Source organism: Vombatus ursinus, unplaced genomic scaffold, assembly GCF_900497805.2.
Source record: "Vombatus ursinus unplaced genomic scaffold, bare-nosed wombat genome assembly UNPS02014833.1, whole genome shotgun sequence".
In the NCBI taxonomy this organism is placed as follows: domain Eukaryota; kingdom Metazoa; phylum Chordata; class Mammalia; order Diprotodontia; family Vombatidae; genus Vombatus; species Vombatus ursinus.
In genome coordinates this window covers 10,146,661-10,153,695 of record NW_020954611.1, presented here as the reverse complement: position 1 = coordinate 10,153,695, position 7,035 = coordinate 10,146,661, and the positions used below count along the sequence as shown (strand labels likewise).

Here is a 7,035-nt window from a genome sequence, read left to right as displayed (position 1 = left end):
CTGTGGAGAGTGGGATAGAGAGTTGATAAGGGAGTTATAGTAGTATCGCCTAGAGTCAATGAGGGCCCAATTGAGGTTACATAACTTAAATTTGTAGTGGGCCTAGTCAGAATGATTGCATGATTTTCTCTACCTTTGTTCAGCAGCACATATGCAGGAGCACAAGCAACAAATGCAGGGACTGATCCAAGGCTGAGGTTTGGGTGGGCATCATCAGCGCTATGATAAAGGGGCTGGGGATTCAAGAGAGGAGGTCAGGGTAGAGTTGAATTGATTCAAGGAGTCATGATGGGGAGAAGAGGAAAGTGGCTAGTGGAGGGGGGATGGTCTGGTAGATAACTAGGGTGTCAAGGGATTGGAGGTCATGGTATGTATGAAGAATAGGGTTTGATAAGGATAGGCAGAAAGAAGTAAAAAGCCAATAGATTACGGTCAGATGAGGGGATTTCAGAATTCTTGAATGTGGAGGTGGTACATTTGTGGGTGACAGTGAGAGCAAGGATATGATCGTCTTTGTGTGGGGCTGAGGTTGGGTAGAGGAGGAGTTCATGGGAAATGAATAGGTTGAAGAACTAAGCAGTTAGGGTATTTGAGGGAGAATTAATATGTATGTTGAAGTCCCCTGGTGTGAGGGCAGGAATTGGGGAGAAGAGAACAATTATAAGCCATTGAGGAAGGAAGAAGAATAACATGGGGGTCTATAGAAAACAACTACCAGAATTTTGATTGGATGTATGGGTAGGTATGAATAGCACAAACCTCAAAGGAAGAGAGATTATTGAGTGATAAAGGAAGGAGGAGAACATGGAAGTGGCAATGTGGTGAAAGGAGCATTCCAAGTCCTCCGCCTTGGTCATTGAGTGAGGAGAATGAGTGAAGGTGCAGCTAATACTGGAAAGGGTAGCCATGGAGGCTGTATCATCAGGATGAAGTCTGGTTTCAGTAAGAGCTAGTAGATGAAAGATGTGGGAGAGTAATAGATTTAAGATGAAGGGAAATTTGTTGTTTATGGAACAGGTATTCCAAAAGGCACAGTGGAAGATCTGGGTGGTGTTAGGATAAAACTTTGGGGTGGGGGGGTTGAGGAGGTTGGGAATGAGGAAGCGGGTGGTAATGGGTGAGGAATGTGTTTTGGATGGTGATCTACAGGAGTTCAGAAGCACTGGGATATGATGGGCATGACTAGGTATGAAAATGTTCATCTTTGAGTAAAGGGAGCCACTCCCTCAAAGGACAAGTGCAGCAGAAGGTGGGAAGCCTAAATTTGAAGGGAGGGCTGCTCTTTACACAGAATGTTATCTACATCCCTGTTGGGAGACTGGGCTGGCAGCAGGAGGTGGCAGATGCCTTGTGCTGGTGCAGATGGAAGGGCTAGCTTTGGGGCATATGGAAGATGCCTGGCCTGGCCCCAAGCAGCCTTTCTTCAGGGGACAACCCCCAGGAAATGTAAGGTTCAGAGCACTTAGATACATGGGGTTTGACCTGAGAGGTCAGGTTGGAATGAAATTGCTTGTGCAGATAGAAGCATTAGCCTAGTTAAGGAGTAAGGTCACTTTCTCATGTGAGACAGGGGTGAAGGACGAGAGAGTGGCAGAAGGCCCAGGAGTAATATGACATGAGGAAGAGGAGAAAAGGGGGAGCTCCTAGTCAATGGCCTTAATTTTTCAGTAAAACACAAAGCAAGGTTTTCAGCTGAGAGGAGGAGAGTAGGGAAAGCCCTGGGAAGTTTGAAGAGGGATGGAAGGTTTGGAAGAGCCACCGTGGACAGTGGGAGTTGATGAGGGAGCTATAGTAGCGCTGTATGGCCACAGTGAGGGCCCAGTTAAGGCTGTGTAACATGAATATGTAATGGACCCAATTAGAATGGTTGTGTGGTTTCTTTCTTCCACCTTTGTTCAGCTAGCATGTGTAAAAGTGAAGGCGATGAATGTTCGAAGATCACTTCTAAGGCAGGAGCTTGACGGTCTGCAATTGTTGATACGAGGGGTTTAGGGACTCAAGAGAAGAAACTAGTGTAGAGTTAAACTGGTTCAACAAGGAGTCAAGATGTGGAGAAGAGGAGAAAGCGTCTAGTTCAGGGGAGGTGGGCTGGGAGGTCCCAAAGCAGATAAAAATTAGTATTTGGTAAAGGAAGTCAGAGAAAGAGGTGGAAAACCAGATAAAGGGTTTTCCAAGTTTCTGAAAATAGAAGCGGTACATTTGCGGTGTATGGTTAAGGTGTGGTAGAGGAGTAGGTCATGGGAAATAAACAGGTTGAGGAACTGAGTGGTTAAGGCATTTGAGGGAGGGTTAATGTGTATATTGAAGTTTCCAAGTAGGAAGGCAAGAGTCGGAAAAAAGAAAAATTGTGAATGAAACTTATTGAGGAAGGAAGGCTTTTGATTGATTGGTAGATATGAATTGCATGAACCTCAAAGGAGGAGAGTAATGGAGGTAGCTGGAAAACCTGGGAGTGGCAATGAGGAGCATGGAACATTCCAACCTTCCCTCCCTCTGACCCCCACCCTCAACCAGTGAGCAAAGGTGCAGCCAGTAGTGGAAATGGTGGCCAAGTAGGTGGTGTCATCATGGGGGAGTCAGGTTTCAATAACTGCTAGAAGACAGAGTGGGAGAGGAAAAATTTTAAGATGAAGAGAAGTTTGTTATCTATGGAACAGGCATTCTAGAAGGCACAGGGGAAGGGGTGAGTGGCATTTGATTGCAACTTTGGGGTAAAAGGGTTGAGGAAAATGGGAATAAGGAATGAGGTGGTGAAGGGTGGGGAATGGGGTTTGGGCACTGATGTAGAACTATTGGGATGTGTAGAGTCTGACTAGGTGTAAGAATGTTGATCATTGAATGGAAGGTGCCAGTCTTCTTCTCAGAGGAGGTGGAAGAAAAGTGCAGCACAAGATGGAAAGCACACAGTCAGGTGGTCATACAGGAGATGCCATTTCACTACTTCTCTTCCCTCCAAAGTTAGCCAGAAAGTGGTGCAGCAGGAGACGGAAGTCCTTGCTCCCCACCAGCTTGCCTCTTCCTCTATCCTCAAGGGCCTGGTACAGATAGAAATCCCTCTGCTTGATTCTAGCCCCTTCAGGGGACATGCACACAAGAGATGGAAGGCCTGGGCTCAAAGGAAGGCCTTGTTCCTCTTCTTACCCATGACTGGACATGAGGCAGGTACAGCAGGAAGTGAAAGCCTTCTGGTGCAGAGGGAAGTCACTTTAGGGCAGAAGGAAATTGCCCATCTAAGCCCCTTGCTATCTTCCCTAGAGGACATGCATAGCAGCATCCCTCCCATCTTGAACAATTTAAATGTGCTGGGAGTTTTTTCCCTTCATTCAGTATCACTCCTTCTTCTTTTAAAAATAGTTTTTTTGTTTATTTGTTTTTATATCACATACACTTCCCAAAGCATCTCTTCTCTGAGAGGGGATACATCTCCTAAAGTACAGATTTTTTTTTAGTGGAAAAAGGAAAAAAAGTTCTGCAAAACTAACCAATGTATCAGACAAGATTGATGTTGTATGCAGTGTTCCACACTTACTGTCCCCTACTTCTGCAAAGAAGCAGAGGGAGATACTTTCTCATATCCCTTCTTTGGTGCCAAGCTTGGGCCACTCCATCTTGTTAATTTTATTTCATATTGCTTTCTTACATAGAGAAACTAAACTGCTCTTTGCCTGAAATATCCTCTCTTCCCCTCCTTCCCTGCTGACTTCCTAGCCATCTCTTAAAGCCCACTTCATATGCATTTTCCATGATAATTTTCCCTGATTCCCTTTCAACCAGCAATGTGGTTTTTCAACTCTCTAATAGTTAATTGCTTGTGTTTTTCTATCTTATTCCCCCTTCCTTCTATCACCACTTCTCCTCTCCCACTGCCCTAGATTGTAAACTGGAGATTGTGTCTTATTGAAACTTTTTATTTTCCAGGCATCTAGGAGAATATAGAACATTGGACTGGGAGTCAGGAAGACCTGAGTTTGAATAGGAACTCAGACACCTACTGGCTGTGTGACCTTGGGCAAGTCACTTAACCTAAGGCTGCCTTAGTTTCCTCAGCCATAAAATGGGGATAATAATAGTACCTAACTCCCAGTGTTGTTGTGAAGATCAAGGGAGATAATATTTGTAAAATGTTTAATAAATGGGTGCTTAATAAATGCTTCTTCCCATCCTCCTCAAGATCTACACCTACAATAGATGTGTGTTTTATTTAAATTTGACACTATTAAGTTTGGCATGCCAAACTCAGTGCAGCACCTGTATTTATTAGAGAAAAAGTATTACTTGTTTAATCCTGTATCTCAGGTGTCATCAGTATGGGCCAGGCTAGCTTTTGAGATTCAAATATGTTTATGAAACAAGTGCTCCTCCAAATTCCAGTATGCCTAGGATGGTACCCCTACCAGAGATACCCAGTCAGAACTGGAGGAATAATGGGGCTCTTCCCCATTTGCAAACTTGTGTTTGCACTTACGTGCACTTACATGGTCTGATCATCAGACCAGCACGCCCTTTTAAACCACATATCTAAAAAAAAATACTTAAGCTCTGCTTTTTTTTAAGAGTTTAGTGCATATAGTTAAGAGCACTTCCATGTTGGACAGTAAATAATTGACTTTTTCTTTTATTGTTCCAGAATAGATACCAGTTTGCATTTTTTCAAGAAGCTATTGGCATTGGGGACAGCTAGGTGGCGCAGTGGATAGAGCACCGGCCCTGGAGTCAGGAGCACCTGAGTTCAAATCTGGCCTCAGACACATAACACTTCCTAGCTGTGTGACTCGGGGCAAGTCACTTACCCCCAATTGCCTCAATAAAAAAATAAAAAACAAACAAACAAAAAACCAAACAAAAAACCAAACAAAAAAAGAAGCTATTGGCATGACTTCAGAAACATGGAGCAGAATAAAAGGTAACATGGAAGGAATTGAATTGAATTGATTTTTACTCTTGCTGAAAGGCTTCCCAGATACTGGTTCATTGGGCAATAGGGGCTATAAATTCAGGTCTTGAATAAAGTTGAAGCTTTCTATGATGCTTATAAATCTCGTCCCCTTCAGATTCTATAGTTCTTAATGTGAGATATCCAAGTGCTCTCTCTTCTTCTTCTCTCTCTGTCTCTCTGTCTCTCTCCACACACATGTATATATGTATGTATGTATGTATATATAGAGAGAAGCACACACATATATGTATGTATGTATATGTATGTATGTATATGTATATATATATAGAGAGAGAGAGAGAGAGAGAGAACTAAGTGTATCTCAATATAATTGGTTTCCTTTGTAATCCTATGTATTTTATTTTATTGCTTTAAAAGCATTATTTGGTGAATGGCTCCATAGGCTTTACCAGAGTGCCAAAAGGGTCTATGACAAAAAACACTTATGGAACTCCCCCATCCCCATAGTATTACAGAATTCTGAAAAATGATTCTTAAGAAAAAATTTCATTTTCTTTAGGTATTTGATCAAAAGTCACACAAACTCAGCCTTTAATAAAGGTGACTCAACATCTAATCAGATTAGAGGCTTTATGACATCCAGGGGCAAATGTAAGAATTTTTTAGAAAATTATTTTATAGGGTTTACAGATTTGTAATCTGGCTTTGTCCAATTCTCAGACCTCTACTCCATAAATAATTTGGGTCACTGCTTTACTGAGGAAGAGCTTTAGCCCAGTATCAATTAAATAGTCACTTTTTACATGATTTCAGTGTGTAGCCATCATGGTTTGAAGAGCAATGTCTTCCACTGTCTTTCCATGTCATTTCCAAGAAGTGTTTCTATGAAATAGAAACCTAACTCTTTAAATACTCAGTCCTGGTTGATCTATAGAATATTATAGCCCATTGAAAGCTGTGTTTTTCCTCTCCTCACTCTGTGTTATCCCTTTTAAAAATGATTAATATCAAAAGATTCATCTTCGCAGCAGTCATGGATTGGGTTTAGTATCTACATGTGTCAAAAACTTCTAGGACTTTTTCCAGCATACGAAAGAGAAGGGATTTTCTAAGAAGTAATTAAAGGAAAAACTCTAGACCAGATAGCTTTTAATCATGTCATTAGGGTAAAGTTTGAAGAGAAGTAGGGATAAAAGAGACCTTTGTTTTGCCCATTGGTCATTACAGATTACTTCTGAAAAGGAACAAGAAATCCCTACTTTTCTTCTGATGAATGGTTCAATTCTATTTTTGCTAGTCTTTGCTAAATCTCTAACAGCATTTAGCCAGGGATTTCTAGGCAAAGTTCTGTTGTTTTTTTTTGTCATTTAAAACTTTAAAATGCTATTATGAAGAATAGTTTTAAATAATGTTAGAGTTATTTTGATGACTATTTGATATAGGCCATATCTTCTTTATGAAACTGAGAATTCCTCATTAGCCTCTTGAATGCTGAATTTGCAAACCTAAATATAAAGCAGCAAGGGCTATCACATCTTCCAAGGTGTCATTTGGCATGGATGATAAAGGGGACCTTGTTTGCCTCATCACTGCTTTTGACCTGTAATCTGACATCTTGATTCTGCTGGTGAGTATTTATGGTCAGGTCAATGCCAGATGGCACCATGATAAGCTAACGTGGGAGAAATATCTTGGGACTGATAGAGCATGGCAACATCCTTATAATCACACAATCACAAAAGATGAGAGAAAAAAAGGGATCTTAGAGATTATCTAGTCAAACCTCCTAATTTTACGGATAAAGAAATTTAGGTCCAAAAAGGGGAAGTGACTTAACCAAAGTTACTTAAAACTCAGGTTTTAAATGGCATTTCGAAATGGAGCCCAAACTTTCTGGCTCAAAGCTTCTGGTCATTTCTGCTATTCAGTGATGTCTCCTTGGCCAATCACTTTCTCTACCTATGTTCAGAGCAAAGAGGTATGTTCTTCTCATCGTGTAAAATAAATCAACCTTATTATTTTTCCCTCTTTCTTTCCTTCCTTTCTTTTCTTTTCTTCCTTCCTTCCTTCCTTCTTTTCTTTCTTCCTTTCTTGCTTCTTTCTTTCTTGCTTGCTTCTCTTTCTTTCTTTCTTTCTTT

General features: G+C 41.2%; 1 protein-coding gene across 3 annotated transcripts in view; it reads right to left on the bottom strand.

The window, feature by feature from the left end:
* PDE6C (phosphodiesterase 6C) overlaps positions 1-7,035 on the bottom strand; it is an 80,395-nt gene that overhangs the window by 11,429 nt on the left and 61,931 nt on the right. The window lies entirely within an intron of this gene.